The sequence below is a fragment of the Heterocephalus glaber genome, unplaced genomic scaffold, assembly GCF_053883595.1.
Source record: "Heterocephalus glaber isolate CG9 unplaced genomic scaffold, H.glaber_assembly_v1.0 deba00001429, whole genome shotgun sequence".
In the NCBI taxonomy this organism is placed as follows: Eukaryota; Metazoa; Chordata; class Mammalia; order Rodentia; family Bathyergidae; genus Heterocephalus; species Heterocephalus glaber.
In genome coordinates this window covers 7,388,499-7,412,335 of record NW_028258294.1, presented here as the reverse complement: position 1 = coordinate 7,412,335, position 23,837 = coordinate 7,388,499, and the positions used below count along the sequence as shown (strand labels likewise).

At 32.9% G+C, this 23,837-nt stretch overlaps 1 pseudogene across 1 annotated transcript in view; it reads right to left on the bottom strand.

Moving 5' to 3' along the window:
• The window catches only part of LOC147827860 (nibrin pseudogene), a 33,227-nt pseudogene extending 9,390 nt beyond the window's left edge, over positions 1-23,837 (bottom strand). The window contains exon 1 of the transcript XR_015451603.1: positions 1-23,837. This exon is cut by the window's left edge and continues 9,390 nt beyond it. The product of XR_015451603.1 is annotated as a nibrin pseudogene (transcript).

Below are 23,837 nucleotides of genomic sequence, written 5' to 3'. Positions count from 1 at the left end.
CCCTAAAAAGGTGTCATAATCACATAATATTAGGTCTTAGAAAAAGAAATAATGCTTTACTATTCATATCAAAATGACCTTGAAATAAATGTTTGCTTTCTGATGATCTGTGTATTTGTTTTGTTAAAAACAAGAATAGATTTATAGAACACTGTATGGAAGTTTCTCAAAAAACTAGAAGTAGAACTGCCAAATTATCTGGCTGTACCTGTACTGGAAATATATCTAAAGAAAATAAAATCATTTGCCAAAGAAACTTCTGTTCTTCCATGCTTATTGCAACATAACTCACAATAATCATGAAATGGAAACTTGGTCTCCACTGATGAATGAATAGATAAAGAAAATGTGGTATATGTATACAATGGAATATTATTCACTTCTAAAAGGAATAAAAATCTGTCATTTGCAGTAACATAGATGAAACTGCAAGATATGATGTTAAATGAAAAATAAATCAAGTACAGAAAGATAAATACCCTAGGATCTCAGTTACATATGGTAGTCAAAAGTTGATCTCATAAACCTAGAGAATAGAATAATGATTACCAGCGACTGGGAAGTGAGGGGGTGTGGGAGGATAAATGGAGAGAATAGTTAATGGGTACAAAGGTGCAGCAGAAGTGGAATCACTTCTAATATTGAATAGCATGGTAGGATAATGCGGGCTAAGATAGATTAACTAAATGTTTCAAAATACCTAGTAAAGAATATTTTCAATATCCTTACCCCCTAAAAATGATACATATCTGAGGTAAAAGAAATGCCAATTATTTTGACATGATCACTTCACATTGTTTACCTATATGGAAATATCACACCATACACATTAAATATTTACAATTAGTATGTGTCCATTAAAAATAAAAAGATGAAAGGAGATGATTATTAGATAGAAGGAAGGGAGTAACAGGAAGGTGAAGGGATAAGGGCAGGTAATAGAGGAGATATATGCGAGCCAAATGTACTATACACATTGAAACTATGCCCTCAATAAAATGACAAAGTACAAGGGAGAATGGAGCATGGAGGTTGATGGGGTGAAAATGATCAAAGTATGTTATGTTCGTGTATGAATCTGACAAAATGCAAGCTACAATTCTGTAGAGCCAATAAAAAGTGAAGAAAAATATTTTAAAAGTCAAGAATAGCTTAGAAATATGTTTTGAAAGTTCACACCTAAAAATAAAAACAAAAACTCAAAAGTAGTTCTATCTATATCATTCAATTGCTTTCAGTAAATACACTCATGAAAAATGAAATCTCAAGGGCAAGTTCACAATGGCTTATTTTAGAAAATAACATGTAATGTTTGGTACTCCTGGATTGTGTTCCTGTGAAACTGTTCACACAACTGTCACATATCAGGCCACATTAAACCAAACTGTCACAATTATCCCAGAGCCATATCATGCCATCGAATTGTGAAGATGCCATTTCTACATTGCTTTATATAAGTGAAATACTTAATAATGTATTTTATGTGATAAGTCAAAGAAAATCATGACATATTCCACACTATAAATTAAAAGAACTGAGAGCTCTTGATCTTATGGAAAAAAATGTGTTTTCACTGCTGTTTTGTCTTAAATTTTCTGAACCAAAATATACTGTTTCTTTTGTTCACACCAGGAACCTTTGATGGATGTTCAAATATTTTTCTTTAAAAATCCTTCTATTACCAGGCCAGGAATTTAGCTCAGTGGCATTACACCTGCCTCACAATCACAAGGTCCTGAGTTCAATCTCTGGTACTGCAAAAATTTTTTTAAAAATCCTTCTATTATTATTCAATGATGTCCTACATTTTTATAAGAATGTTATGATCTCAAATAATTCTTCTCATTAGCCTATGTGTAAATAGTATGCCGTTTAACAGGACAATCAAATGATCTCAGGTTGCAGTCATTGGAGAGTGCTCAAATATGTGCAATTTTTATTTTCCAGGACCAATTTCTCCTCGTAAATATTGGAAACTAGTAATATTTCCATTTTTGCCCCTAAAGTCATGATTACATTATACTCTATTGAGATGTAGAAGTATAGCTGAATTTCAAATGAAAGGAGCTCCAGTAGCCTCTAGTTGCTATATCATTATATAGTCTATTTATAGTGTCATAGTTAATAACCTATGAAAGTTCCACAAGAGACATGATAAAGATGAAGGAGAAGTAAGGCATTTAATTAGATAGATAGATAAAAATAAATCAAATATATAAAATAAATGTGAATATATTGGAGTCATTTTTAAATAATCAATATGTCTAGAGGTAAAACCCATTTGTTCATATTTCAAGAGATCCTCGTCCAATCTTAAAAAGTCAAAATTGTTTATTCTCCTTCCTCCAACTCTATAGACACTCTCTTCTACTTTGACGATAATTAACACCAGAAAGATGTGATTAGGAAATCATCAGTGAAACTAAACTTTAATGTGCACTGAGTCTGTACTAAATTATCTTCCCTAATGGAGATATTCAAAGTTTTGCCTCTGATGTATCATTTGCTAAACAACAAGGGTGACCATCCAAATGACTTATTTCTTAAAGTTCAAGAAAATATCCCCTAGTTGAGTAACATTGAGACAATAGTGACTTCTACCAGCAACCATAATCAACATGATATGTATCACATATGACTCATATATGAATCAAAATAAAATTCATTCAAGGTTCCTAGTCTTTATTCAAGGAGACAGGTACAATAATTATGTTATCAAATACCCCATTAAATAAATGTCTTTCCTTAAAGTAAACAAAACAAATCACATTTGATTTTTGCCTCTAAAATTGCAGCTTGCTTTAAGAATTCAAATACAAGATAAACAAATGACTGATTTTAATATGTAGTTTACAACAGCTGTAGTTTTATTGGATCTTCATACACGGAAGATTAGCCTTAGCATGATGCATCTTTAAAAATAAAAGCTGCCTCTTGGTTAACATAATCAACAAGAAAATTCTAAAATGTATTTTATTTCATTAACATGTCCTGGAAATAAAACATTTTATATTCTGCTTTAGAGAAATATGATTAAAAAGGAAAATTTTAAGATAATTAAATTTAAGATAATTTAAATGGGAAATCATTTTCCAAATATTGAGACATATTTAAAACCAATATAAAATTGTATTCCTCAGCATAAATGTAGCATGATTTTTTCCCTCCATGCAAAAACTAGAGCTTAATCCATATAAATTACATACAGACTGGGAAGTTTACATTTTACTTTGGTTAATAATACATGTTCCTTCTGATTCATGTACACTTGTGTCACTAGCTTCTCTTTAGAATTGCAACATTGAGAGCTTATTGTGTCTTATAGAAAAACCAGACTTTACTGACATTGGGGTATATGTATTATGTTAAAATATTTTCTAATTATTTCTATTATTCCCTCACACTGACAAAGCAGTTAGTTTTCTTTTTAGTAGCAAACATTAAACTCTTTCAGGGCTCCCACGGGAATGGTAAAATATATTTTGTTTTACATAAGTTCAACTAAATCTAATGGATGAAACTGGTCATACAAAAGAATGAAAAGGAAAATGTAAGTATGCCAAAGAATGAAAACATGTCTTGCTCTTTTTTTAATGCTATTGAGAAGTCTGGAGAGAAATTCAGAGAAAGCTTCTCTCTTCCTCCATTTTACAAAAAAAAAAAAAAAAAATTAGTAAATCCATAAGAAAGTTAAGTTTACATGGTAGTGACATTTTCCTTTTGAGAATTTGTCAAATGCAGAGAATCTGTTTTATGGAGAGGGAAGGCTGATTTAAAGTGAGCTGAGAAGAGGAGGAAAAGAGACGATTTCAGATTCCACAAGCAGTTCTTGAAGTTTTATGTGGTCTGTAGAGTAAGGCTGTCTGTATATCAAGACTAATCTTCTAACCTTGGTCTCTTCATGCATATATTCAAAATCAGTCTGCACAACTACTAAATACAACAGAAGACTGTGGGAGAATGACAAATAAAGTAGGTTTTCCAAGGAAATGGAAGAAAGAAAGAAAAAATTTGGCAATGAGAAAAAGAAAATTTAAAATGTACCTGTACTGATTACACATAGCTGACATTTTTGAGTCCTCAAAATGGACTAAGAAATGTTTCATAGATTTTATATTTTGAAATGCTTTTCCTCCTCTTCAGCCTATCAAATAGTTGTTACAATTAAGCATTATATAGATAAGAAAGCTGAAATACAGAGGTCAAGTCATAAAGATATTAACCTAACATGTGCAGAACTAGAATTTACCTCAAAGCAATGCTACACCACTGACCACTAGCCTAGACCACACCTTGGATTTATGGGTTATTTTTCTGTGCCAGGCACAGAGCCAAGAAGGTACACACATTTACTTTGCAATGACCCTTGCAGAGATTCATTTATCTAAAGCTTTTAGAAAACTTAAAATTCCAGTGGCTCAACATAATTTCAGTGGCTTATTTTCTTACTTTTGAATTAAAGAAAAATTCTATTGTTTCATGATCCTTTCCGCCTGAGGAAGAGCTATAATTAAAGGTTTAGTTGTCACCTATGTGTTTCCCTCCAAATTAGAATTTATTATTTAAAAGACATCCTATAACTAATGGAAAGCATATACAGTTCATCATGATATTCAACCCATGCTATACTTAGTTATGTATTTCTGGGAATATTTTCATTTTTTTATATTATTAATTTTATTGGTACATTTTAGTTATACAATATAATGACATTCATCATTGGGAATTTGTACCTTTACATACTCTTTTTTTTTTTTTTTAGAGTTCTGTGCATTTTATTTAACAAATTTGGGCCACAAAAACTTAAATCTCTTCTACACACTGTATTCATGTATCTCAGCCTGAAGTAAATGCTTGCTGGGAAGCTTGTTTTCATAATTTCCTTTTTTTTTCTTTTCTTTTTTTTTTTTTTTTTTGCTACCAGGGATCGAACTCGGGACCTTGTGCTTGTGAGATAGGCAATGACTCATAATTTCTCTTTAAAGTTCTCAATTATCTTCTTTTAATATTAGGATTATACCAAAAGAGATCATCAGCAAGAGTCTCTTCTTTTGCATGTTGCTTTTGTACCTCCATTTCCTGTCTCAACCAGTCTTCTAATTTTGCATTCTTTCAAGCATGATGAACTATTAGATCTGATCCTCCAGTGATGTGTGGAAGTTTACCTGCTCCAGGAAAAGTGTCCGTTTTGAATTTCTTAAAATTCTTTAGTTGATTACCATGATCATTATTTATCCCACACAGATTTCTCTAAGTGGAGTTATTAAACACCAGTGATCTAAATTCAGTCATTAACAGCTTTTTTGGAAGCATCTCACTGCTGTCCTAAAGTTCATCATTATTAGATATTTCTTTAGTTGACCACAGTGATTCTTTCTTGAGCTCACATTTCTTCCCAACTTCACTTTCTTGAGGTATTTTGGCACTTTCTGGTATTATTTTATCATCAAAATTGTTATTTGTTTCTATATCCAATCTTGGCTTTTTTCTAACGTTGACATCTTGTTTTTCAACTTTCACTTCAATTTCTAACTCTGGTCTTGTGTTCTTGAATAACTGCTCTAATGGTTAATCTTCTACAGCCAAATCAATTTCTTTTTTTTTTTTTTTTTTTTTGATCTTAAACTTTCTGTAGAAACAGATTTACTTTCAGAGTTTTTTACACTGGATTTTAAATCTTCATCATCTGTAATTAAGTTTTCTGGTTTTGTGTCCATAGGTTCATTCTGAGATAGCTTTTGCTCTTTGTTTTTCCATAGTGAGGTTATAGCAGGTTGTGTTTATTCTAGAAGAGAATGAGACATTTCTCTTCTTGTTGATTTGGATGAAGACATTTCTTGGTTTTCTTCATCTCTTTCCCTTTTTTTGAGAGATGGCTGAAAGTAGTTTCTAATGGTATTTTTCTGTTGCTGAGAAGCGCGATCTCCACTTTTATTTACATTTGGGAATTTAGTTGGTGAAAGCTGATAGTTTTGGATATTTGCCCTAACCAGAGTATTAGATGATATGCTATTATTGGAGCTTGTTTGGGGGGCTTCTTTTATAATGGGTATTTCTTGTAAAGATGATCCACATTTTTGTTCCGTTTTGGAGATTTTTTATTTCTTTTGGCTTTTCACTCAAATACATACATGTATGTGCCTGGTCTGATTCTGTGTCAGCTACATATGTTGCAGTTTTCTCAGGAGCACTTGACATGAGTTTTTCACTGACTGACCAGTCTTGTGAAAGGCTTGGCCCTGGAGTCTTTGTCTTTAACCTTGTGCTTGGCTGGCCCTGAGGATCACAATAATTCTCTGTAGTCGTGAAAATAACTGCCAATCCAATTTCTGCTTCAGGAATATGTCTCAGACCCTGCCTTTGGAGTATACCCATAATTGAGTAAATCCATTTTTTCTGGGAGTTGGGAATTAAGATCTGTGTAATTGTTATTCCTATGTCAACAACACAAGTTCCAGGAGCTGAAAAAAAAACTATCTTCTTCTTCCTTTTCTTCAATTATCAACCTAGCTTCTCCACCTCCAAAAACAACTGCTGAAGTTAATTTCTTATGCTGTTTGGCATTTAAAAATACAAATGTTTTCCCTTTGAAGATTTGTTTTCTTTCCTGTAATCCTGACAGATCAATATTTTTACTTCCAATGGCTGGTTCATCAACAGGTGGGTAAAAACTTTCAATTTGTGGAGGCTGTTTCTTAGATTGAACTGCTTTAACAAATTCAGTAAAATATTCTGACTTTACAATCTGACATTCACAAACAAGTCCACATATTGTTTTAATGTAACTTTAACTGATACCATAACAAAGTGAGTACATTCTTCTATCCAGGTCTTTACTGTAAATCCTCCAAGTTGTAATATAGCTTGACTTAAAGCAGTTTTCCCAGAGACATCTAAACAAGAGGAGCAAGCAACCAAAGGCTCATATTCTACTCTAAATTTACTTTCAAACACTCCAAAGGTAACTCTATCCCCTGTCTTCAAAGTTCGAGAAAGGCCATTCTGCATTTTTTCCTTATTAACAAAGATATCATACTTAGAATTATCTTTTATTGTTAAAGTAGAAATTTCACCTGTTTACAAGTTAGTTACAGAAAAGTAAGCACTTAACACGGCATGATTTTGACTGATGGACTGATCATTGTCAATTAAAATGGCACAGTTTTTCCTTCCAACAACATACTTAACACCCGTCAAAAGTCTGTATGGTTCTCCTCGAGCCGGTCCCACGACAGGTAGCAGCTTCCACATGGGTCTGGCTTGTCAGCTACATACTCTATCTTGGCTCTTATTTTTTACCCCATTCCCCTGCCCTAGCTTCAACCCCTCTGCCCTTCTCTATTTAGACTTTGTTTCCATTTTTTATCATTTTCTCATATTAATTCCATTTCCTTCTTTTCTTTCCCCTATCCCTCCCACTTTCCTTTCACCCCTTTTCTTACTATTCTTAACAATAAAATTAGAATGATTTATACCTTTGTCATATAGTTGATACAGAATTTGAGATCAATTATGAGATATGCTTATACTATAGGAAGTGCTCAGTAAATGGAAGCTACTTTGGATTTTTAATCAATTTATTTATTTATGTTGTTGTTCTAAGATTGGTGCTAATTTTTTGGAAATCCTCTATGAAATAAAGAAGCTTCCAGGAAGAGTGTGAAAAGTCTGAAACAAACTGGCTAGTTTCATAGACAAAATTTAGTTCAGTAGGAATCATACCCATTCATAGCTATTTTAAAAGCCAAGGGCTATATGGAAAAAAATAAGAGAGTGTTAATTTGTAGTACTTTATGAATAATGGGGTAGCTGGACCTACCATTACAGCTGAAGAAAAAATTTTCAGTATTTCCCCAGTACTTGTTTCCTAATACTGCTTAGTGCATCAGAGTCTCACTTCCATTGACCTGGTAATCTAGGGGCTGAAATTGCTTGCTCTAAAGATTTCATGAGTGCTGCTCTTGAATGTGGTGTTTGGCAGCTTTCTTTTTCTCTCCAACTACAACTGAATTATCTCTTTAGAAAGTAGCACCTTTAACTGTTAGGATTAATGAGTTAGACCCAGATTCATAATTTAGTTAGATCCCTTGGCCAGCAAGAATCACATTGAAGAAAATCTTTTAATGGCAACAATCATTTAATGTGTGTCTCTCAAAGGAAGTGGTAAAAAACCCATTGCCTAATAAAATTAAAATAAGATTAACAAAGAGCTGCAACTTACTCTTCTGGAGATCATTCTAGAGAAACAATGGCAACCATAGTTATTGCTTTTTATGAGAAAGTCTTGCTTTCCTGAAATTTTATTATTCTAATTAAAGCATTTTGATTAAATGCAAAACCAAAATGATTTAATTTCTTTAAATAAGTGTTACGGTTGTTTAGATCTAAAATGTCTCCCCAAATTCTCATGTACTCAGAGGTGGAGTTTTGCACAGGTGACTGGATCAAGGGGCACTATAATCATCACTGATAAGTGTATAGTGGAATGTGTTATTGGAATGTGGAGATTGTCAGAGGAGGCAGGTCACTGGGAGTATAACCTAGAGGGTGTATTCCTGTTTCTGGCTCCTCCCTACTCTCTCTGCTTCTTGGCTTCCAGGGATAAACAGCTGTCCTCCTCCATACCTTTCCACCATGCTATTTCTCCCTAGGAGCCCGCCAATTATACACTGAATCCAATTAAACGTCTCCTTAAGTTGTGGGTTTTGTTATTGTATCCTAGCAATGGAAAAGTTGACTGATACAAGTGGTAAGATTACTTAGTTTTAAACTTTAAAAAATGATCTTTTGGGCTGGGGATTTAGCTCAGTGGTTTCACTGCCTGCTGCACAAGCACAAGGACCTGAGTTCAATCCCAGGTACAAAAAAAAAAAAAAGATCTTTTATATATATCCTGATTTTAAGACTACAATATTGTCAAAACATATAGGAAACTAATAACAGAATAGAACCTATTTATATCAAATTATTTGATTTTCTTCCTGATCAGAAAACAGAAAGTAATGTTGTTTTTCCAAATAATTCCACTGATAAAGAGTTCAAAATGTTTATTATTTACATTGCTTATAAACTTACATTTTTTGCCTTCATAATCTTACTGCTTTTGTTAGAGAAAATTACTTAAATTTTTTATTGTTCAATTGTCATAAATTATTACACTGACTTATAAAGTTGATTTCATTTCTAATATAGAAATTGAAATTAGGTTACTGGATAGAAAGATCTCTATTTTTATTTAAGTTTTTTAAACTTTCCTAAAATGATTAAATTATATATCTTAAATTTTATGTACCATCTGAAGCAGCTTAAACCAAGAATGTTCTTTACAGGTACAGCTTGAGAAAAATTGAATGGACAAGAATTCTTCTCCATTATTTCTCCTTAGTTTCTAAATATAACATCACTTGGTATCACTGCACAGTTTGAATAAAGAAAATTCAGTAACAAAATTGAGAATACAGTAAAATCTTGGATTATAAGTAACTTGTTCTGTGAGTGTTCTGCAAGACAAGCAAATATTTCTACTAAATTTTAATTTGATAAATAAATGATGTCTTGCAATATGAGTAGTATGTGATGTCAAACAACATGATCACAGCTGACCCAATGGTCCATCTCACTTTTTCTTGCTGTGGGATTGTGGGTGATCATCTTCCAACCACATGAAATTATGGAGAAAATTTCCTCATGAAGCATAAATTTATCTGGCCCAGGACTATATTTCTAGGTTGGAAAAAATTGGGAATGCTCTTTGTCTTCATGTACTGCAGTCTTTTAGTGCTTGCTCTCTTGGTTTATAACCATATGATGTTAATTGAAAACCATTTCAGTTAAAATCAACTAGGAAACTCCATACATGATCCTTTCCCAAAAGTTCCAAGCAGGAAGGACATACTTACTCAGTAATCCAGAGGGTCAAGAATGCTGAATTCATTAGACAAAAAAAAAATCAGAAAATAGTTGTACTGAATTAAGGACTGAAGGGAGGAAAAATAAACAATGATTGAGTGGAAAGAAAATATGTAATAGAGTCAGATCTGGATGAAAATGTCTATCCTGTCACATACTAACTGTATGATCCAGGCAACTGTAATTCTTTAAGCTTCAGATCCTCCCTCTGAAAAAACTGGTCTAATGCCAACTCATTGAGGATATTTTTGATGTTGAAACTTTAACATCACATTACATGTAAAGCACTTTACAGAGCACAAATTACACACTTGAAATGACTGGTTATTTTTGTCTTCTCTAGTCTTTTTTAGTTTCTGTTTGAGAGTCTATATTTGCTTTAGAAGACACTATGACTTTTTAAGACTGTCTAGTTATTTTCCTAAATTTCAAATCCATTGCTTTTGTTTTTGGCAGTAAATATGTCTCACTGGATCAGGGAATTATTTATTCTCCCTGGAAGTAAACCACCAGCTCATTCTATTCACCCCTTTTCCTGGATAATTTTTGTTTTATTTTCACTTTCTTAAGTAAACATTATTTCTCAAGGATCATTTCCCTGACCACCCACTTCACCACCTAAATAAGTTTTATTCTTCAGTTACAGTTTTAGAATATTTGGCATTTATCCTTTGTTTTTATAGGTTTAACATTCATCCATGCATATATACTAGGAATTTACTGTAATTATAATTGAATTATAATAATTATATTATTAATTATAAATATTATATTATTGTTCATATTTTGTTTAATATCATCTCGCTGTAGTTACATATTCTTGGAGAGGCTGCTTAGAATACCTCTTTTATACTAGCCTACCTAGTGTGATGATGTGTTATGGGAGAATTCAGTAAATACTTGCCAAGTGTTTTTGAATGGTGAATATTACTTACATATGAAATGGAATTCTAGGATTGCCAATATTATTTTAATTTTTTTAATATCAGTGTTCTATCTAATATTTGATAATAGTTTAGGGTATCTTATTGTCCCCTATTACATTCTGTCACTTGCTGCTTCTTGGCTGTCATGGGTTGACCAGCTGTAGTCCACCTTCTGCCATGCTGTTTCTGCTTTGGAGCCAGCCCACCATCAACTGAAACTATCATCCAAAGAAAACTTCTCCTTTGGGCTGCTGGTGTTGGGTGTTTTGTCCCAAAGATGGGAATGCAACTAGCGTACTGTTTTAGCAAACTTGACAAGTCATTCTGATATGATTTGAAGTTTGAGAACCACTGCTCCACAGTGCTATGAATCTCCTGGCCACCAGTCTTCATGATGTTATAAATCTAGTCTTTTAGCAAGTTACAGCTAGACGCATTCTTGTTAATCACCTCAATTAATGACAAATATACATATGGTAAAGTTTCTTTAATTCTTATACTCATCAAAGGTGCCTGGGATGAAAAAAGAGTTTGGAATGCCTAGTCACTGGATTTAGTTTCTTTAGTTCTGTATTACTGTGGAAAGGACAAGTCTGCCTTAGAGACATTTTTTTTTTTTTTTTTTTTTTTGGTACCAGGGATCGAACTTGGAACCTTGCGCTTGTGAGGCAGGCGCTGGAACCACTGAGCTAAATCCCTGGCCCCAAGGGGTTTTTTTTGTTTTGGGGGGGTATTTTTAGGGGCTTTTTTTTGGTCTTATTTTTCACTTTTCTTTTTTGGTACGAGGAATCGAACCCAGGGCCTCACGCTTGTCGGGCAGTCGCTGCTCCACTGAGCTAAATCCCTGGCCCTAGAGACATATTTTTCTATGTCCCTGATACCTGGATTCTATTTTCCACTCAGAACAAAGATGCTTCATGATAGATTCCTCCACTGAAACTTTCTCACATATTTGGCATCCTTGGAAATTAATGAGATATATCTATAAAATCACCAACTGATGCTGAAAAAGAATCTCATCTAGAAACCCTGCTATTTTACACTATTTGTTCTTAATTTAGTTCCCCGAATATGTTTCCTCTTGGGTTGGTGACATGGACTATTGGCTTTTTACAAAGAGGCCCCACAATCTCACTCATTCCTCTTCCATACCCTGGCATCCTTGATCCAGTCCAAAATATAAATTACCTTTTTATCTTTTGTGGCAAGTTCTGTGTTTTACTGCCAGAAACTATTCAAAGTTTAGTGCATAAAGTATTAAAAATTTTGACATAAGCACAGCAACTCATCAACTGTATTTCTAATTCCTTACCTATAGCTGTGGCTAATTGCTATTGAACAAACTGTTACTAATATAGAAAATTGAAATGGTATGATTCTTCATGCATCCAAATGCATTTTAACACAGAATGCGCTATGCTTTCCATGTAAGGTCAGGGAAAAGGGAAAGAATGAACAAATGGACATTTATTGAATGTTGACTTTGTCCCAAAAAACTATCCTAAGTGTTTCAGGTATTTATTTCAAAGAAAAAATTATTTTCAAAATCTCTGACCACTCTCTTCCATTAATTGAAATATGTTAATTTATGGAATAATGTATTTAGGGCTGAAATGATTAGAAAAGAGAACCAATTCTCAAAATAAATGTAGTCATTATGTACTGCAAACATATACTAATAAAAATTTTAAAAAGAAAAAGTAGAGAAAATGAACCATGTAAATCTTAGTGAAATAAACAGGAAAAATAAGGAATTCCTAACTCCTAATAATGGAAGAAAATAACAGATATTTTTATTTGAGCCTAATAAGCCCTACTTGAAGAAAAGCAGAAATAACAGATCTCATGTACCATTTCCTTCTCTGAAAACTAGATAGGGAGAGAAACAAAGATAGAGAAAGAATAAATGAGAAAGAATGAAATATAGGAATAAAGGTGTGATTACTTGAAATGTTCAAGCACAGTTTATTTTGTTCTCAAAATTAACCATTAGGTGAGTACTCTGCCAGCGTGGGTGTGTAATGTTTATATTTTAATTTAACAGCTTTTAGGAGAAGCATGGCAATTTAGCTACTAATCCAAATTAAGATGAATAGTATGATATTTTAATTATGTAAAAACAAGAGGAACTTGAACAAATTATTTAGATCCTTTAAAAAAGAGAGTGATAGAAGGTTAATTAAATAATGATTTCTAGACCCACATCACCTGAGAATATTTCCTCTTAAGTGGCAAAACAATCTTCCATTAGATGTAAGTAACCAGAATCTTTGAGGACATAATCAGTGAACATTTGTTAAATTCATGAAAATTGGGAGGTCATTTTAAAAATAAAATTCCAGGGGCCAGGAATTTAACTCAGTAGTTCTGCCACTTGCCTCACAAGTGCAAGGACCTGAGTTTGATCCCTGGTACCAAAAATAAATAAATTTATTAAATAAATAAATAAAAATAAAAATAAAATTCCATGCCTCAAACTGGTTGGCTATCTTTCACTGTTTTGTAGGGGTTTTTTCCTAGTTGAAGCACTAGTGGGTCAAAGAAATATATCAAAGAACCACTTTTAAGACTTGTTAAAAGATTGATTGCTGGGCCCCACCTCTACTGTTTATAATTCACTTGTCCTCGGATCTAGCTGTAGAATTTATATTCTTAACCATATCCGAGGTCAAACACAATAGTTATGTGGAGGCTACACTTTTGAAAACTATTGCTTTAGATCTCCAATAAGTCCCTAACTGTCTTTCCATAAGCTATGGCAGGTAAAAGATGAAAGTATGAAGAAGAAAGGAAAAGAGAAATAGAGAACTCAATGATACTTAAAATTGAAATGTAAGGTAGCAACAAAACAGATTGTTTATGATAAGATAAGGCTTTTTAGTAAAGCTTTTACAGGTTTTCAAAAATAAATTTCTAATTATCCATTAATGTTGATTCATCTAAAAATTATCATTGAGTCTATTAGTCAGCTTTCCATCCCTATGCCCAAATGCCTGAGAAAAAAACAACTTACAGGGGGAAATATTTATTTCAGCTCATGGTTTCAGAGGTATGAGTATGCGGTAGACTGGTTCAATTGCTTTAGATATGAGGTAAGGCAGAATGGCATGTTGGAGCAAAATGGAATCTAGAAAACTGAGAGGCAAAAAGAGCTAGAGAGGAAAGATTCAAGTGTAAGATAGGGTCCTCAAATCACACTCCCATGACACACTCACTTCAGCTAAGCTTCACCTCCTAAATTGCCATTCCTTCCCAATACTGTAATCAAATGATGATCTTATGGATAGACTAATCTCCTGATGAATTTAGACACTTCATGATTCAATCACTTTCAAAATCCCAATCTTTAAATACATGAGTCTTTTGGGAGACACTTTGGTGTTCTTTTAAAACATCAGTCACTATATGCAGCATATACAGGCAAAAATGTGCAGTAAAGAATAAGATAGTTTCATTCAGCCTGCAATGTAACTCAGAGGTAGAGCACTTGACTAGCACACATGAAGCCCTGGGTTTGATCTCAATCACAGCAAAATAATAATGATAATTTTACTGTTAAGAAGGATACAGTCTAGTTTAAGTACAAATTATGGACTGAATTGTGTTTCTCAAATATTCATATGGTGAAACTGTAATTTCCAATATGACTGTGTTTGAAGTAAGGAAGTAATTAAGGTTAAAGGAGGTAGGTCATAAGAGTGGGGCCCTGATCTGATAAGATTAATGCCCTTACATGAAGACACAACAGAGTTCTTCTCCCCCCTTTCCTCTCACTCTCCCTCCCTTCCAGGCACAGCAAGAAGACTTCTCGTTACAAACCAGGAAAGGAGCTCTTACCAGAAATCAAAATGGTAAGGACTTCCCAGCCTCCAGAATTCTGAAAAAACACATCTGTTATTTAAGCTGCTTTATCTGTACTTCAATAGATGTTTATCAGGATAGCCATATTTTTACCTCATTTGCAAATTCCATTTGATTTACTGTAGTAGTTTCTGAGGTGTTATGTTAGGAAGAATTATGTCCTCAAGTTTGTACTGTGCAATATTGTAGCCATCAGCCATATATGGCTTTAAAATACATATTAATTTAAACTAACTGAAAGTAAAAATTAGGCTGTTCAGTCACAGGCACATATCAAGTATATCTGCATATTTTCTACCATACTGGAAAATACTGAATACAGAACTTTCCATCATTACAGAAAATTTGAGCAGTATTCATCTAGATAAAGAAATGTGGAGACAGTATTACAGAAACTCCCTTCCCAAAGACCCCTGAAAAGAAAAATAATTTTTTTAAAAAATTGACCTAAAGAGGGGAGACATGATCAGCTTTTTCTCCAAAGAAATGGACATGTCACCTTCATAAGGGAAAAGTTTTAGAAAGCTTAGGACCACCTATTTATCCCCACAAAAACATTAAGAGAGAAAGAAGATATATAGACATAATCCTAAAAATGTTAACAAAAACTCACCAAACAGGAGATAAATTTACCAAGGACTTGAGAACCCACAGAGATACCTACAATAATCTTCCACAGTCAAAGAAATCTCTGTAACATCAGACTGCTAGTAGGGGAAGAATTTCTCCAATCAGGAGGAAAGCTATTAAGCTATTAAGAGCTAATTATATTAGAATAAATATGAGGAGTTAATACAAAAGAAAGAAAAGAAGGAAGAAGGAAACAAGTGCTGCTGGGACAATAGCACTTGTAAGGCCCCAGCCAGGGCCCTGCCCAGACACCAGTAGTTTGGGGGTACAGGTCCCAGCCAGAAGTCCAGCTGGATAATGGCCCAGTATGTGGATCCAGAAGGCCATCATTCCAAACCCAGGTATTAGCACAGTGGTGAGCAGCAGAGAGAAGGCCTCTCGGTGGCTTGCTGAGAATTGAAGCCCACTGGGAAAGCAAAGAGTCACCTCAATGAAGGTGCAGCAGACTGCATCAGTTGAAATGAGAAGATGCCTAAACAAGTCTCAAAATCAGACTTCCAGATCACCAAAGGCAACCAAAAGGGGCAATGAGATGGAACAATCTGAAACTCAACCAGCTAGACTCTATGGACTGGCAATGAAATAGGATCCGCAAAAAATAAATACAGAAACAATTTCTCAGAAAACAACAGAAATTGTCTCCATAGTGAAAGATATGATTAATAACTCTGGAGCAGACACAGATAAAAAAAATAGAGGAGCTAAGGAACATGATTGAATCTCAGCATAGGAAAAAAAATGGAACCCATAAAACATGGAAACAGATATCCAGGAGATGAAAAACTCCATTGAAAGTTTATGCAGGAGAATGAGCCAATGTAAGGACAGAATATCAGATATAGAAGACAGAATAGTGATTAGAGACCAAGAAAAGAAAAATTTCTTAAAAATATCAAGGGACCATGGGAAATCAATTCAGCAGCTGCTACATGATGCAAAAAAGAATAACATAAAACTGATTGGAATCAATGAAGAAAGAGGAGATAGTGCAAATGACATTAAAAAATCTGTGGACAGAAGTAATGGCAGAAAATTTCCCAAGCAGGGGAAAAGAATTTGATATACAGATAAGTGAGGCATATAGGACTCTGACTAGACATGATAGAAAAAAATGTACATTGGGCTGGGGATTTTGCTCAGAGGTTCCACCATCTGCTTTGCAAGCTCAAGGTTCTGAGTTCAATCCCTGGTATAAAAAAAGAAAATAAAAACAAAGAAATCTACCCCTAGGGATATAATAAGGAATTTTCAGAAACCCAACTGAAGAACAAAATCCTACAAGCACTTATAAAAAAGAAACAAATCACATACAAAGGAAAGCCCATCAGAATCACAGCAGACTTCTCAATACAAATCCTCAAGTCAAGAAGAGCCTGGAGTGAAGTACTTCAAGCCCTAAAAGAAAACAACTTCCAGCCCAGATTGATGTACCCTGCAAACCTATCTTTCAAAATTGACGGAGAAATAAAATATTTTCATAACAAAGAATACTTGAGGAACTTCATGAATACCAAACAAGCACTCCAAAAAATTTTAGACCATATCCTACGAAAACACACTGAGGATTCACAACCCCAGGAAGCCCAGCAGAATGAATGCAAATGGGGAGAATCCAACAAAAAGAAAAAGTCATGACAGGGATAAGTCAATACATAGCAGTTATAATCATCAATGTGAGTGGTCTCAATTCTCCAATCAAAAGAAACAGACTGGCAGAATGGGTCAAGAAGCAAGATCCAACGATATGTTGCAGACAAGAAACACACTTAATTCAAAAAGAAACTCATAGACTGAAAGTGAAAAGGTAGAAAACAATATTCCATGTGAGGGAACCCTGAAAAAAAGCAGGAGTAGCTATCCTATTAGCAGATAAAATGGTAAAACCAACAATAACTAATGAATAAAAAAAAAAAGGAGGAGACAAGCCACAGTTACTCAAAGACATTAAACAGCATTTTGCTGTAGGACATTGTAAGCAGTATCGATTTCCTCAGTTTTGGTTGGTGCCATAAAATTTTGTGAAAATTTTAATGGTTTGATTCTAATTACATAGTTTGAATGCATATTATATTTGAATGCATATTCTATTTAAGAAAAATTCATAAGGGAATTTATGAGCAAATTTGAAGAATTCTTAAAATTTGCATAACAGAAAGCAAATAGAATGATTACATTTTAACACTTGGCTAATTACAAAGTCCTACACTATTTCATGTGAACCCAAACTAAAATGTAGATTTTGATAACCTTTTTTCGGAAACCGAATCTAAGTTCATGATTCCAGGTATGAAATGGAATGTTAAAAGTATCTAAACTATAGTATTATTTGATATTATAAAGTGTAACATTATTCAAGATAATCATTTCTTTACTTTTAGAGCCCTAAACTTCCATAGTTCAGAGGGGTTAAAACTTAGTTTCTATGAGGATGCATTGTACTTGATTTAGAATGCAAACCTTGAAACCACTGTATTTAATGCCCTTTGAAACTATATCTGAGGTATTATAAAACTAGATTCAGCTGAACTGCTAATGAGATACATATTTTAAAACCTATATTATCTATTTCAATTACATTTTAGTTTTCTTAATCTTGTTTCAGATTATTTTATTGCTATTTATGTATAATTTCATTTATTATCAATTGATTATATCATATGCATCTCTAATACTGTTTAAAAATTTTTTATACAATAAGTATTTTAATGTGAGTAACTCTATTACTTTGGAGGAAAATGTTTCTCTTTGTATGTGGTTCTCTTTGGATATAGAGGATAATTTGAGTAACAATATTGCACATATTATATTTTATTGCCTTTTGACCTATAGTAAGAGTTCAGAAATTCTTTTAAATTCATTAGATTTATTTCACCCACTCAATATTATAATTGTACTGCTGACTAGATTGGTTTTAAACTAATTTAACATTTCCAATTATATTATCATTCATATCACAGAAGTTCAACACCCAACAAACAGAAGAAAGTAATCAATAAAGTATAAATTGCTATTCAAATATGATGTGCAATTTTAAAATCTGTGTCCTTTGTATAAGTATGACCAAAACAGTGAATGACCAAAAACACAAACTGGTTAACATAATGCCTTATCAAAATATTTTGTCAAAAAATCTTGTTTTATTTGTGCTACCACTGTTATTTTTCTTGGAGGAAATGTACACATTGTATTATTTTTAGAAAATTTGAAATTGTTGAGATTTATTTAAAATAAATATTTCTCAATAGGATCAGAGTAGTTGATATTATCTGAGGACCAATACTCAGGGAGAAAAGCTAGCATTGATTTTATAATGTATGAAAAAATGTCCTATCTCAGAGAAATAGTATTCTAAAATATCAATATCTTCCTAAACTTTTATTTGCCCTTATTGGGGCTATGCTATGTTTTCATGGAATTGTTTTGGTTCGTGCTTTATTTGACTTATGTTTTAAGCTCAAAGGAAACACTCTTTTTCCAAAACATAACTGGTTAGAAAAGTAAAAGAAATATCTAATATACATTGTCCTGTCCAAAACAATAAAAGGAAAAAAAATTTTCCAAATATGAGCACTGTAGATATCATTCAAGAAATTTCGAGAGTAAAAATGTGGAGTTAAGGTTCAGAAATAAGATACCTGCTCTTCTGACATAATGTCAAAAGTTAATACTGGATTTATCTGGGGGAGATAACAATTCAAAACAAAATAATATCTTGAAAATTAAAGAGATAGAGCAGAAATAGAGTGCTTAGAATATAAGAACAGAGTTGAAAATTAATCTGTTGAACAGGGAGATTTACAGTAAACACAACTAAGACAACAGATCAGACTGAAAGTAAATTGGTACATTTCTTTCATCCAAAGACAGGATTAGCTGTTCCACTCTCCATGAAACAAGAAAAAATATCTGACAATAAATTACACCATTATTAACTATATTTGGACTAGGGATTCAAGTAATAAGTTAACTTTTTGATAGCCATAATTGACAATAAATATGGACCCGGCAGGAAAAACCTAGGAAAGATATTTTAAATGGCCTTTTCTTTCATCACCTCACTGTGATAAGGTATTTGCTAGGAGAAAAAATAAAAGCTTTTGATATTTTACAAACAAAAAGTACATTGAAAAAACTTAAAAAGGGGGTGGTGAGGTGAAATCTCAGTGTTGTTTTCACCTGGGTAGGGGAAGGGGAAAGGAAAGAAGGAAAAGGAAAAATTGTGAGAAAAGAAAAAAATGGAAACAAAGTCCATGTAAATAGGGAAGGGTGGAGGGGATGAAGGTTGCACAGGTAATGGGGAAAAAATATTAACCAAGGTATATCATGTACCGGTACAAGAGCCCAATGATAAATGTAAATGTATTTTATGCCTAAAATGTACCAATAAAAGAATTTAAGCAAAAAAAGGGGGAATGCTTCAAATTTCTGTAACATTTCCTGTCATCAAATTTCTTTAACTTTTTAGTCTCTGAGGTACTTTTATCAAAACATTAGCAAATGAAAGTTTTATTACATCATTTACAAATGTAGAGTTAGAAGTTAGTTGGTTGGCCTGAGGCAACATAAAAGTTTACTAAAAAATCCTGTATTGAGTGCTTTAAAATCTCATAATCATTCTTTTATAAAAGTAATTTTAAAAACTTGATTTCCTTAAGAAGCCTGTTGTCTAATAATCCATCATTAGTATCAATTGGTTATTTATTTGCTTCATAAATAAAGCAAAATCATTATGTGTATCAGGTCTTTCAAGTTCAATTTCTACAGTGCAGTTTTCTAGGACACTGGCAGTCATACTACTATTTCCACAATGCCAGTTTGGCAAAGAAAATAAAAAAACCATAACAGATGTTCTACACACTCTGTTAGACATTATGGTTTAAAGATCAATGAATACTGAGTTTAAGCTGGATGAGCATACAGTTAATTGAAAGATATAAATGTGAATAAATCATGAAATCATGTTTCCTAGTATTGCCATAGAGATAGAATAAGGAGCAATTGACTATGCCTGCAGGTGAAGACAGATGGTTTCTTAGAAGACATATATTAGTGTGAAGTCATGAAAGATATGCAAGGAGAGAACTTTCACTTCTGATTAAAATTTAGTAAGTTGCAAGAGAGTGTCACTCCCTTACTAATGGAGAGATCAAGTAGAATAAAAAATGAAACCATAGAAACACAGTGAGTCCAAACCATGAAGGAAATCTGCACTCAACCACCCAGACTTTCCAACAGGTTTTTGGTCCATATAAGTAGTACTGTGAGGGGTGTGAAAACTAGAGCTGAGACAACTCCCTAGACAGACAGGCAGGGACATCCTCAAGTACTAGGCTGAAGCCCCTTAAGACTGATCTCAGAGAATGACTCTGAAGCATTTCAAGTTTTCATAACTAAAAAGCAGCAACTCTGGATATCTGAGAATATAGGTAAGGTGCATTCTTTTCGTTTATGCTTTGGGATAACCACGTGATAGACCCTATGCTGAATGATAAAATAAGCCCCCAAATTTTTCAAATGATAAAGATAATACAGAGTATGTTTTCTTTTTTCTTTCTTTCTTTTTTTTTTGGTACCCCAGAGTATGTTTTCTGATCACAATGTTGTTAGAGTGATAATGAGTAACTCTAGAATATTTAGAAAATCCAAAAATATGTGAAAATTTAGTCTGACAAGTCCACACACCTTGTAAATCAAAAAAGCAATCACAGGGGAAAAAGAAATATATATTTAATGAAAAGATAAAGAAAACACAATAAATTAACTCTAAAGTTGTAAAGTATAGCAGTGTTAGGAATCAATTTATAGCTTGAAATGCCTGTTAGTAATGAAGTAATGTGTAAAACTGACAACCTTCCAAATTAAGAAAGTGAAAGAACGGCAGTTTTATGCCAATACTATGGCACATTTTAAAATTCTGTTAATCAAAATTTATATCCAGAAAAAAATATTATTCAGTGAAAGTTAACACATTTTCAGATGAAGGTAAAATAACAGATTATGTCACTAATGTATCTTCCTGAAAAGAATAGCTAAGGTAAATTCTCGAAACAGAAATAAAATTATGTAAGAAGGAACTGGGAATATCAGAAAGGGGGAAAACTGAGGTCTTTAAAAATAGGAAAATACAAGAGATTTTCCTTCTTTTTATTTTCCTATGTTTTGTTTCATGGTTTAATTAACACAACACTGCCTAGTATGTTTTAATGTAGAGAAAACATTTAAAGCAATTATATCTCATTTGTTCTTAAAACATATCTATACTAGGTAAAATATACATAGTTGACTTTTTTTTTTTCCTTCAGCCTTTCAAAGAACCACTCAATTGCTTTAGTGATTGTATTGTTTTTGGCAAGAATACTGTTATTATCTTGTATTTGTCCCTCCACACATATCATGTTTTTGTTTTTCCTGCAGCTGCCTTTAAGTCTCATCTGATCTGTTGTTTTGAGGATTCTTATTATTATGTGCCTGGGTGACAATTTTTGTCATTTTTTTCTTGGTTTTTTTTTTTTTTTTTTTTTTGGTACCGAGGATCAAACTCGGGTCCTTGTGCTTGCACAGAAGGCGGCAAAACCACTGAGCTAAATCCTCGCCCCAATTTTTGTCATTTTTAAAAATTGTGGTGACTGTAACTACTTAGATCTGTTGGGTTATAGTTGTCATTGAATTTGGAAAAAGTATTTGTCTATAATAACTAGAAATATTTTTCTGTTTTCACACTCTATACTTTTCCTTCTAATACTCCAATTCTCATAAATCTGACTACTTGGAGTTATCTTACCTTCCACTGGTGTTCTTTCTTATAATACATTTTTTATTTCACTTTCTAATTTTGATTTTGAGTGATTTCTATTGGTATGTTTTTAAGTTTAGTAATGTTTAATGTTTACAATATATATTTTTATCATTATTCCTATCAGTGAATTTTCTTTGACAAATTTTAGTCTTCATCTCTGGAATTTGATTTGGACCTTTTTTCTATCTTATATGTCATGATAACTATTTCACATTATGATCACTTTTTAAATATCCTCACATCTAATACTTCAGCCAGTCTTGGACTGGTGTTGACTGAGTTTTCTCCACAATAAGGATTTTGTTTTCTCGCTTCTTTGTTTGCCAAATAACTTTTTTTTGGTACTGGGGATTTAACTAGGGACCGTGTGCTTTCAAGGCAGGTGGCAGCACTACTGAGCTAAATCCCTTGCCCCACCAAATAACTTTTTGATTGGATGCTAAACATTAAAAATTTTGCCTTAGTAGGAGACACTATTTGTTTACTATTTGTAAACCAATAAAAACTTATAAGCTTTGTTTTGGAACTCACTGAAGATAAGGGGGAAGAATATTATGCTTATAGACATTGATTTTAATTTTTATATGACAGGAATAGTGTAGGTTTAAATTCTTCTCATTATTGAGGTAAAAAATTTCTGTGTTCTATACCAAATGAGTCATGAAACATGAATTTTTTGAGCCTCTTTGTGACAAGCACTTGTCTCAGCCCCGTTTATTCTTTCGTCCAATAATAGGAGCCTGAAGTACATCTTTCCAAGGCCTTCAACAGTTTCCTCACTGGTCAGTAATCAGCTAAGTCTTAAAATAGGAAAATAGGGGTCCCAACATCTTAGGTTACATAGTAAAAACATTTGACCTGATTTTGCAGCCTGAGTTGATAAAATAAAAACATCTGTTACACAAACATTTATTGTAAATTCATTCATATCTTATTTACATAATTTTTATTTGAAAATTTTCATACAAATATGTATTATAACTATATGTAATTCCTATACCCTAAAATACCAGAAAAATATACAGGTGAATGTGTTATGGATTTTTTTCCTATCAGATATACTTAGCAGTACATATATATTCAGTTGGAACACTTAGTTGGAATAAAATGTGAATGTGTGAATATCTACAGTAGCAAGAATGAAAAATATCTTACTAATGTGAGTATTCTCACAATGCTAGAAGTACACTGGACAGTAAATAAATATTTGGTGATTGGAAGAGTTATCAGAAGACACACTAGAACACAGGGGCTGTCTCTTGAGTTTTGAATAATGAATGGTACGGAGAGGTTCCTTCATGAGAAAAGCCTAACATCATTAAAGACTGAAAAAGTTAGAGATGTAATTAAAATACTAAGTAATGGGACTCATTTATTCATGTTGGAAGACAAAAGCAGAGAAAAAGAAGGAGGTAGAGAAGTGGAGGGAAAGGGGGAAAAGAAGGAGAAAAGGAGGATGGAAAAAAGAGACACAGAGAGAGAAAGAATATGAATGTAACATTTTGAAAGCCCATGGATTGGATGAAAATCATGAAATGGTGGAAGATAATACAAAAGAATTTGAAGCTACACTTTTACTATTGTGGTCACTAGCCAAGCATCTGACATTAGACTAATCTCAGTTGAGATGTACTGTAAGTATAAAATACCTACTAGATTCTGAAGACTTAGGTATAAAAAAACCTTTTTAATAATTTTACATTGATTATATAAAA